This window comes from Pinus tabuliformis, chromosome 4_1 (genome assembly GCF_031772625.1).
Source record: "Pinus tabuliformis cultivar Carrire ecotype Pingquan chromosome 4_1, CPIR1, whole genome shotgun sequence".
Classification (NCBI taxonomy): Eukaryota; Viridiplantae; Streptophyta; class Pinopsida; order Pinales; family Pinaceae; genus Pinus; species Pinus tabuliformis.
In genome coordinates this window covers 745,678,979-745,689,738 of record NC_142303.1, presented here as the reverse complement: position 1 = coordinate 745,689,738, position 10,760 = coordinate 745,678,979, and positions in this window count along the sequence as shown.

Genomic DNA, 10,760 nt, shown 5'->3' with positions numbered 1-10,760 from the left:
ACCTACACTTAGTTCTGGACAATCCTGGGGGAGCACACAGGTTTTGTAACACATAACATATATCAGAATACCAAGGAGATTGTTCAAAGGCTACGTTGATCTTTAGAGTCGCCAGCTCCGGTTCACTGTCCAGTTGGTTAATGTCTAAGGCTTGAAAGTTTGCTTCTGTCATTAGTTTGGCCAAACCTTGCCCTTTTATTAATTTTGCAGGTTTTATCTCAATATCAAATTCCAAAATGTTGGCAATCCATTTTCCTCTTCTGCCCTCTAAGTTTTCTTGAGTGAGTATGTCTTTTACAATGGGACTTGGCACATAAGCTATAACATGGGAATAAAGGATGTAAATCCTAAAGTCTTTAATGGCCTTGACCAAAGCATAAGCTTGTTTCTCCATGATCTGATATTTTAGGGGTGCATCTCTGAGAGCTCTACTAAAGAAAGCAATGGGTTTCTCATTTCCTTGGTCATCTTTCTGTAATAAAACAACAGCAATAGTATGCTGGGAGGCAAAAGAGAAAATGATAAATTCTCTGTCAAATTGAGGATTTGTTAAGACTGGGGTTTGGGTAAGGGCCAATTTTATACCTTCAAAGGCTTGATTTGCTTCTACTGTCCACTTTACTTTTGAATCCTTTTTTAGCATGTTGTTCAATAATCTGATCAGTTCTGCTAAGTTTGGGATAAACCTTCTTAAGAAATTGATCTTCCCTAAGAAAGCTTGCAATTCTTTGATATTTCTTGGGTGAGGCATTTGCAAGATAGCTTGTATCCTGTCTGGGTCAATTCTGATGCCATCCTTTGAAATGATATGTCCTAACAGCTTACCTTCTTCCAAACCAAACAGAGACTTCTTTGGATTCAAGGAAATTCCATATTTCCTACATGTCAAGAAGATTTGTCTCAAATGCTTCAAATGTTCTTGGTCTGATTTTGAGAAAGGTGTGAGGTCATCCAAATAAATGACAAGGAAGTCATGAATCTCTTTGGCAAAAGCAATATCCATTGCTCTTTGAAATGTTGCCCCTGCATTTTTCAACCCAAAAGGCATTTTTACATATTTGAAAGTTCCCCAGGGGGTTGTAAATGCAGTTTTGTCTTGATCATCAGGGTGCACTAGGATTTGATTAAAGCCTGAGAATCCATCAAGTAATGAGATCCTTGATGCTCCTACCACTCTTTGGAGAATGTGATCCATCTTAGGTAAGGGATAGTTGTCTTTGAGGGACACTTGGTTTAGATTTCTAAGATCAACACAAAGTCTTATCTCACCAGTTTTCTTTCTTGTGGGCACCAAATTTGAGATCCAATCAGAAAACCTGATTGGTGCTATGATACCAGTTTTAAACATTTTTTGTACCTCTTTCTCAATTGCAGGAAGAAGCATAGGGTTTATTCTTCTCAATTTTTGCTTAAATGGCTTTTGATTTGGCTTGAGAGGGATGGTATGTTGGATAACGGAGGTGTCATAGGATTTTAAGTCCTCATAACTCCATGCAAAGACATCTTGGAACTCTTTGAAGAGGTCAATGTACTTGGGCTTCTGATCAGGGGGTAGGGATGCAGACAATTTTATTATCTTGGGTTTTTCAACAGTTCCAATGTTGCATTCTTCAATGGCAGAGTTAAGGGGCTGCATTTTTGGTTTTCTAGGGACATCATTTGAGTCAAAAATATCCTCTAGTGGAGTTAGGCCTGTTGGAAGAAAATTGTCTTTCAATTGTATCACTTCAGCCTCAGCATCAGCCACTTCTTCATAACTGTTTTGTTGAATTTCTTGTATATTGTTTTTGTTAAAAATTGTTGGATGTAGGATTTGGTGAGCTGTCTTGGGTGATAGTGGCTTGTTGTTCTGTTCACTCTGTATTTGTGATTGACTTGCTCTATGAAGTATTTGTGATTGACTTGCTCTTTCAAGTATTTTTGATTGACTTGCTCTTTCAGTGTCAATATTTAGTCCTGCAAATTCCTGTTGTAAGGTCAAGAAATTGTTTATTTGTTTATCATCTTCGAATACTTGCCAGTCCTTGACATTGTTTGGGACAGAAGGTCTGTGTTTTACCTCAGCTATAAAGCAATGGTGGGGCTCAAAAGGTAGCTTGCAGGTACTTGCAAATGTGGCCAAACTGTGAGCATGAAGATTATGGTCTCTAGAGATTTTGGTGATTTGGAATTCAGTGAAAGAGTTTAGTATTTCAGAAGCAGCAGATCTATAAGATCTCAGTCTTTTATCATTGGTGACAAAATTACCCTTTACTTGTTGGATAACTAGGTCTGAGTCTCCTAGAATTGAAATTTTTATGGCTTGTAAGGATTTTACTAGCTTAAGGCCTAGCAAGAGAGCTTCATATTCTGCCATATTGTTGGTGCATCTGAAGTTTAACCTATAGGCTCGGCCTTCTGCATGACTGTTTTGTTTATTATGTATCCAAACCCCTGCTCCTGCCCCTAATTTGTTGACTGACCCATCAAATTCAAGGAACCATAGGACTTCTTGTTCTAGGGGAGACTTAATAACTTCTCTGTGATCTGGGATTGTGAGTTGAAGTTCTGGTTTTTCATTTAGTTTGTCTTTTAGGACAGTCTCATCACTTGATTGGATCAGCTTTATTTCTAGGGCAGCAGCTTGTTCATTAATGTCCTGATCTTGTTTGAGTGTTTTGGTTTCATCATCATTTATAAGACCTGAATTATCATTGAAGAGAATATATGAATCTATATCAGAATGGACAGCATATATGGGAAAATTTTGAGGTTTTTCTTCACTGCTGACCATGTATTTCATAAGTGACTCTCTATATAACCTCTTGGGTTGACCAAAGACCGAGATGGTTGCATACGACATGTCTAGTTGTAGGGAACCTTGGAGTTTAGCCCCCCATGACCTTGATAACAGCATCCCATATTTGGGTGGGATATCAGCAACCACCACATCCATGAGGATTGTCTTATTGGGATATTGAACTAGGGACACACAAAGATCTTTTATCAGACCTAAACACTTAACTTGGCTAGAGTCAAATGAGAATAGGTCCTTGTATGGTCTTGTAATATCTAGATTCAATCTTTCCATGACTGATTTAGACATCAAGTTGTGAGAGGCACCTGAGTCAAACATTGCATTGTGTAGTATCTTATCATGAACATGCAGGCTGACATAGAAAGGTAAGATCCCTGATAACTGCTGTCTTTCCATCAACCTCTGGACCGAATAGCAATTCTGGGGTGTCATCCAACACATTGACATTATCTTTATTACCAGTTATTTGAAGGGACTTCTTGATTTGTTGTCTATAAATGTCATGCTTGGCTAGTTCTGAAAGAGGAATAGCTACCTTCAATTTGCCAATTTCAGCTTCTAAGTCAAAGGGTCTTTCAGATAGGATTTTGGTATTTTGGTTAATAGCCCTTTCCTTTTCAATTGAATCCTTGATGCTCTCCTCTTGATTCTCTTTTTGATCTTGAGGCTTATCCCTCTTACTTGTCTTTTGAAAAATGTTGCTTGGGTTTTGCTGGGCGGGTCTTGTATCTACTGGTTGCTGTTTTGAGGGGGACGTTTGAGTTACTTCTTCAACTGTTACCTCATCTGTAATTGGACCGGTTTTGTCACTTGGTTCTGTGACAATAGCTTCCTTAGGCTGCTGTATATCCTTTGTTTTTTCAGGCTGTGTTACATTTATAGTTCTGCTTCTTAGCTTGTATTGCTTATGAACTTCATAAACAGCCGTATCATATCCTTGTTTAAAGTCAAATGATTCACCTGACCTGGTCTGGAATTGTTGAATGTCATCATCTTTATGATCTTCTTGACTCAGAAAAACTTGCTGCTCATCATTCAGGCCCATTAGGTTAATGTGGGTGTCATCTGTTTGCTCATTTGAAGTTGATGCCTCAGTATAGTTTTCCTGGAAAGGAGGCCTTATGTTTGGATCAGAACCGGTTTTGCCAATGTTTGGGCTTTGATTTCTCCTAAAATTTGGATTCCTGATAGGGTTATTTTGTGGTGCTTCCCATGATGACTTTCTCTCCACTGATTCTACTCTATCACCCAATCTCTTCATACCAGTGAGTATTGCATCCAGTTTTTGGTCAAAGGCTGAGGGTTCTTCTTTGAAGGTGGTTCTTTTTTCCAATCTTGCCCTGTTTCTTTTGGCAATCAGGTTAGCCTCTACTGTGACAGCAACCTTTTGAGCATCTTCAAGGGTTTCAGGAGCTCTTTCCTTCAATTGATATGCCATATCAGGGTCAAAACCATTAGGAAATTTGTGCAAGGCTAAATCAGGGGGAGGTCTTAAATTCTGTGGTATTGCGTTATATACATTATTGAATCTTGCACAATACTCCAAAACGGTCTCTTGAGGACCTCGTTTGATTGTATCATATTCACCAAGTATGTGCAGGGGATCTTTCTTCTTCTCCCATCTGTTGGTAAAGGCTTGATAAAGCTCATCAGGAGTTGTGATGGTATTTGCAGCTAGTGATCTAAACCAAGTTCTTACATCCCCTGTCAGGCTCTGAACAAAGATTCTCATTCTCACACTGTCATAATCTATTTCATAGTTCTCAAAATGGTCTTGCATCCTCTTGGCATGCTGAATTGCTGTGAAAGGGCCCGTGGAGTCAAAATATGAGATCTTGGATTGGTAGTCCTGAGGTAGAGCTGCAGCATTGGCAGGTAACTGCAGGGGTGCATATCTATTAGCCATATTTGTAGGATTTATAGGATTGACAGGGATAGCATGAACAACTGGCACAACAGGGGTACCGGGAATGGTAGAAACTAGGGTGTTGGTCAAGGGAATATGTGCAGTGGATGGAGGTGTGAAAGAAGGGCTTTGAGAGGTGGATGGTGAACTGGGGGAATCAAGGGTAGACCGAAATAGAACCTTGATTGGAGTTGGAATAGGGTTTGGGTAAGTTGTCTCAGGACTTGAATCAACAAGAGTTTCCTGTCCCTGTTGCTTCCTAATGATCTTAGGGATTGTATTAGGATTTTCAAAAACAGTTGGAGGATTTGGGTCAGGATTTGACCTTGTATATCGTGGATTATTCTTGGGAGCCAGCTTCTGAACTTGTTTTTGAGTTATGTTTTTTGGAATATTTTTGTGTCTACAAGTGCCAGATAAGATTTTGGAGTGACTGTGTATATCTTGAAGCTAGGATGAAATTTGACTTGAAGCAGCTTTAAAGAAATATACAGAAATTAGAAAATCCTGAGGAAGTCCCCAGTGGAGTCGCCAATTATGTTAACACCCAGGTTGTTCCCTTTGACTCCCAAGGGAATACGGCGGGGTAACCACTAACCAATCTTTGGATTACAGCTTCTAGCCAAACTGTAATCAGAGAGGGCTCTCTCTTTGAGGTTTGTCTATGTCTTTGTGAAGATTTTAGGCTAGTTATGAGTTCAGGGTTTGTTTTGTTTTTATGTTTTGGTTGAGGGATATCTTTCTGTACCTAATGTGAAACCTTCAGATAGTTCTAATCCATTGGGCTATGGAGTCTATGGCTACAGGTTGTTTGAAATATTGAGTCAAGTTGCTGAAATTACAGGGCCATTTAAATACTTCATGAAACAACATTGAGATTGTGATGGTGAAGTGTGTTTAACCAGTGGAAAGCAATTAAGAATTTGCCACTAAGCTGGGAGTGTGAGAAAGAGATATACTGCACAGGAAGCAGACTTGAATTTCCTGAAACAATAATCACTGTGAAAGATATAGTGTAGAGGTGCAGCAATTAAGAATTACACCTTTATTACTGTAACTGAAGAAAACATTTATAATAGCATAGATTGAGTTCAGGGTAATCTGTGATTAAATCCTAGAACTATTCTTTTTCCTTGCCATTAACTGTGAAACACAGAACATGAATGAGCTATGAGAAGATGACAAAAACACATAACGAAGAGTTTAAAGAAAACTTATTGAGCCATGAAATACGCAGGAATCCTGTAACATTCAGCTAAACACCACAATGCATCAAATAACGCAGAGCTTTGGAAATTCCATCAGCTTTGTATTAATTCTCTGAAAGTTTACAGCATAAGAAATCTGGAAGAGAAATCAACAACCACCCCTGCAAGCTTATGCGAGGGGGGAATATATACAAATGGTGATACCAAAATATCTGAAGCATTGAGTCATCTGAGAAATAAATATCTTCATCAACTTGTACAGAACAATAGATGAGAAGTTATTACAACTTTGAATACAACATAAATGCTTCTTTAATTCTGTCAGAAGACTTTTTGACCTTTGGAGGTCACTGAGTCGGTTGAACGCTCTGTTATAAATGATGAATGACGTGTCTTTGTAGCTCTGTCATCCTGTAGTTTTTCGGCCCTGTCCCCTGTGACTGTCAGTGCTGCTTTGGTGGCCGAATAGTTTTGCTGAGTTGGCTCAGCCCATTATTCTCCAAACATGCTGAATTTATCAAAATTTTCCTGTGCCTTATAACTTATATTTTTTGATGAAAAACTTAGTGAATGGCTTCTTGTCTATAATATGATATGTATGGTCTTGGTCCACCATTCCTGTGTGGGCAATTGATGTCTCAGAATTGCCTCTAAGGTCTCATCTGCCTCTGTGTATTTATAGAAATTTGGAGGCACATCAAACAAATGTTTGATCTCATCCATGATGAAAAATAAGTTCTCTACCCTGTTGTAGAGACTTTGTCCTGTTGCTGGTCCTGGTTCTTCAGAGGTACTGGGTCTTTCAGTGATCTGATTAGTAACGAATGTATTGACCCTTTTGGCATACTGCTCATGAGAAAGTAGCCTTCCTGCGTTGTTCAGTAAGCCAGGAAGACCTCTGCTTTGTAATGCTGCAAATATGTCCATAAACTTATTAACCTCTGTCTGCATGTCCTGGCTTCCTCTTTCCAATGTCTGTACCAGGATTTTTAATGTCAGGACCCTCTTTATCAGCTGGATGGTCTCGGTTCTGCTTGTAATTCCCATTGTCGCCAGATGAGCACTTGTTCTGTTATTAAGCACATTGATCATTCTGTTGGCAACTTCAGGCATATTGCCTAGAGATGCCTTTGATCTCTGGATTTCTCTGTGTGCTTTTCCTATGAGCTCTATTTGCTCATGAATGGTCTCAATGTATTGCCATTGATCAGTTATGGATTGGCCAATGTTGGCCCATAGGACTGTCTTGAGCTCAGCGGTCACTTTGTCAAGTGTGAGCTCCTTCTCCAGCTCCTTTATCTTATCCTTAAGGGCCTTGATTTCCCTTCCTTTTTCTGCCACAGTCTGCTTGGATTTATCATATCTTTCATTGAGCTTGGCTAAACTATCCCTGGCCTCATTTAGTTCTGACATTTGGGCTTCCAGGGCTTGGATTTCACTCCTTAGCTTTTGCATATCCAGGCTTGGAGCCTGCTCTGTTGCTGGTGCAGTTGCTGATGTAGATGGTGCTGTCTGTTCAGTAGGAGGAGCTGTAGTCTGAGGAGGTTCCTCCAGGTTAATTATTTCTGGAGGAGGCTGAGATGTTTGTCCTCCTTCTTTTTGTTGTAATGTTGCCTGCAGTGCAGCCTATGCAGCCTCTGATTCTCCCAATTTTTCTTGTGTTTGGATCAGCTGTTTGTATAGGGACACCAGCATAGCTGATGCATCTTGGTCATGTCTCAGCTGGGCAACTTCTCCAATTTGTGGGTGAATGGTTGCTGGGACTTTCACCATTTTTCTTAATGCTGCCATATCCGCATCTCTTAATTTCAACAATGCCTGCACAGCCTTGATGTCCTTGGGATCATGCCCAAGTTCTATGATTATCTCCTCCAAGGCTTTGATTCTGTTGTCCTTTGCTTGAGAGGATGCTCTCTCCAACTCAAGTTGGGCAGCTGTGTTATTTAGGCTATTTTCTAGCCTGTAGTTCTCCAATATCTTATTTGCCAAGGAGGCATACACCATCTCACCCGTTTGCTTATGCAATTCGATTTTGTCCATTGGGTGGATGTCCTTGGCAAGGACCTCAAGGTTGGTCCTTATGTAATCTGCAGCTGACTGCGGCTGCAATATGGCTGGCATGAAGTGGCTCATGATCATCTTGCCCTCTTGGACATCAAATGCGGACATTAATCTTTGCTGGTTAGTGGGAGCCATTTTCAACAAATGATTATATAGTTGTACTCTTATGGGCTCATTCCTTTTCTTTATGTCAATGAACTGCTGCTTGATGCCCACCTCAGCTCCTCTTTGCTAGCTTGAGGAGCTGACTTCTCCTCCCACTGTCCTCTCTTGTTCCTGCTGGAAGGAACTTGCAGATGCCTCCATGCTAGGTGGGCCCATGCCCAAAGACTACCCTATAGGCATTTCTTCCTCTGAGAAGGGATTCATTCTATGTCTTTTCTCCCCATGAGTTGTTGATGTTGTGAGGGGAGTCTCTCTGTCCCTCTTTCTACTGATATCTTCTTTCTGTGGGGTTTGAAGGACTGAGGCCTCCACTGTTGTCTCCTGCCTAGGAGGCACAATTTGTTGTGGCTGCTGCTCAGTGGAAATTGGGGCCTGTGATATATTTTCTTGCTGCCCTGATTTCTCCTTTTCTTGCTGCTCCTCTTGTTGCTGCATTTCCTGCTGCTGTACCTGTTCATGCTGCACCTCTTCATGCTGTGGCTGCTCTGGCTCCATCTCTATCTCTTTGCCTTTGCTAGAGATTTGATCAGTAGCTTTGGCTGTTTGCTGCTGTGCTGTGGAGGATGAGGCAGCTGCTCCCACTTGAGTGCCTGTAAGAGCAAATACCTGTGCACAAAGCTCTAAGTCAGCCATCTTTTGCAGATTTTTAACTGCTCTTTGATTTAATTCTTCTTGTGTGACAGCTTCCTCTAAGGTGCCTCTCCTCCACTTAATTTGATTTGCATACTTTTCTATGTGAGGCAACCTTACATGGTCATAACCGGACAGCCTATATTTGACCCTTCTTAAAGTTATGAAGTGATTGGGGTCATAAGGTTTCCAAAGGAAACTGGTCTGTAGGCCAAGGGACTCTAGCATTCTGTCTGCTTCTTGCCAACCTTCCTCCCTTTTGTTGTAGATGAAGTGGCCTAATTGGTTTCTTACCTTGAGCTGTGCTTTCTTGCCCTTGCCTGAAAAATGTAGCACATCAGCATTCCCAAACTGCCTGAAGTATTCAAGGGCAAACAATCTCATGGGCACATATCTGGGCAATCTGTATGGGGGCAACTCACACCCATATATTCTAATGACTGTGTGGTGTTGGTAATAGTACCAATCCCCAATGTTGTATGCCTTGGACAGCTGAAGAATCCTCTGCAGCTCATCAGTAAGTCTAGGAGGAGGTGAGCTCATGAGCAGAGACATGGCTGGGTGGATGAAAAGGTCTATAAACTCACAATAAGTATATGGAGAGCGAGATCTGCAGTGGAAGGCAGAGGACCAATAAACCACTGACCTTGGATTTCCTTGTGCATCCACTCTCTTTATAGCAAAGTGAAACTTCTCATGTTGATAATACAAAATTAAGTGATAGATGTAAGAGGTGTATCTGAACACCCTTTCTCTTGCCAAGTTCATTAGTTGCTCATGTATTTTGTCAGATATGTAGGTGGCATAGTCATAGCAGATTGGAGATTTGCCAGGGGCAAACATGAGCATCATCACCAGCACAGTTTCATCAACAAACTCAATAGAATTATAGCCCAGAATGGGACTGATCATATCTACAAGGTCCCTGCCCAATTGGTTGAGGTAAACATGAGAAATGGGAGGGTACTTCACGGTGTCAGACCCAATGTACAACTGATTTAGTTTGGTGATCTGAGCCTCTGTCAATTTAGCTCCTTGCTTTATCAGATCAGCCAGTGATAAAGGGACTAATTTCTTCTCAGTTTTGAAGTGCAGCATCTCTCTGATGGCTTCAGGGGTGACATAGAAAACAATGGAGCCTGAAGGGTCAATCACAGCGCTCTGAGTGGCGTCGTAGAATTCAGCACAAAGGTGGATTAGGTCAGGAAACTGGTTGATCTGAGGGAGCTTGAAGAGAGGGAGGAAAGAATCCCAAATGCCCAACACATCTGTTCGGCCTCATGTTTAATCTTCAACTCATTCAGCAAGTGAATGTGGTACTTGCTATGCATTAGCATTTCTTCTGATATCTGATAATCCAGGTCTGCTAATGGTTGCCATTCCAATTCCCTCTGAGGGGCGTTTAATGGGGCAATGTTCAGGGCTACAGGAGCTACTGGAGCATCCATGGTTACTTTAAAGCTCTGTTTGTATGTAAACTGGTGTTACTGTGCAGAGCAGCACAAAAGAGTAATTCTTGAAAAGAGAGGTGATTTACTGAGGAACAGAGGATGAAATGGTGATGGCAGCAATTGAAATACTGCACAAGCGCTGATAGGGCGAATGCTTGGCCTTAAAAAACTCTTTTTCACAGCAAATTGGTGCAGTTTGGGTTCCCTGTTCACGATTGCGCGAACAGAATGCAGGTTTGTTAAAACTCGGGTAAACAAGGCTTAGCAGGTGAATTTCGACCTTACAGTTGCAAATGGAGACTAGGCACAGAGGTTTTGCCGGTAAATTATGTGTTTTTTCAGTGTTTTACGCTATCCTTGGAGAATTATGGACAAACTTAGGCGCAGGGAGGATAATTCGGATAAATACCTGGTACACTGCGGCAATGGTGACAAATGCAGGTGGGTTTGGCGCGCCAACTGTCTCCAGGTCGAATTCAGCAGGTTGGTGAGAGCTTGGACGTAAAATGCATGCAGAAGAAACAACAATCGTTTTTGCAAAA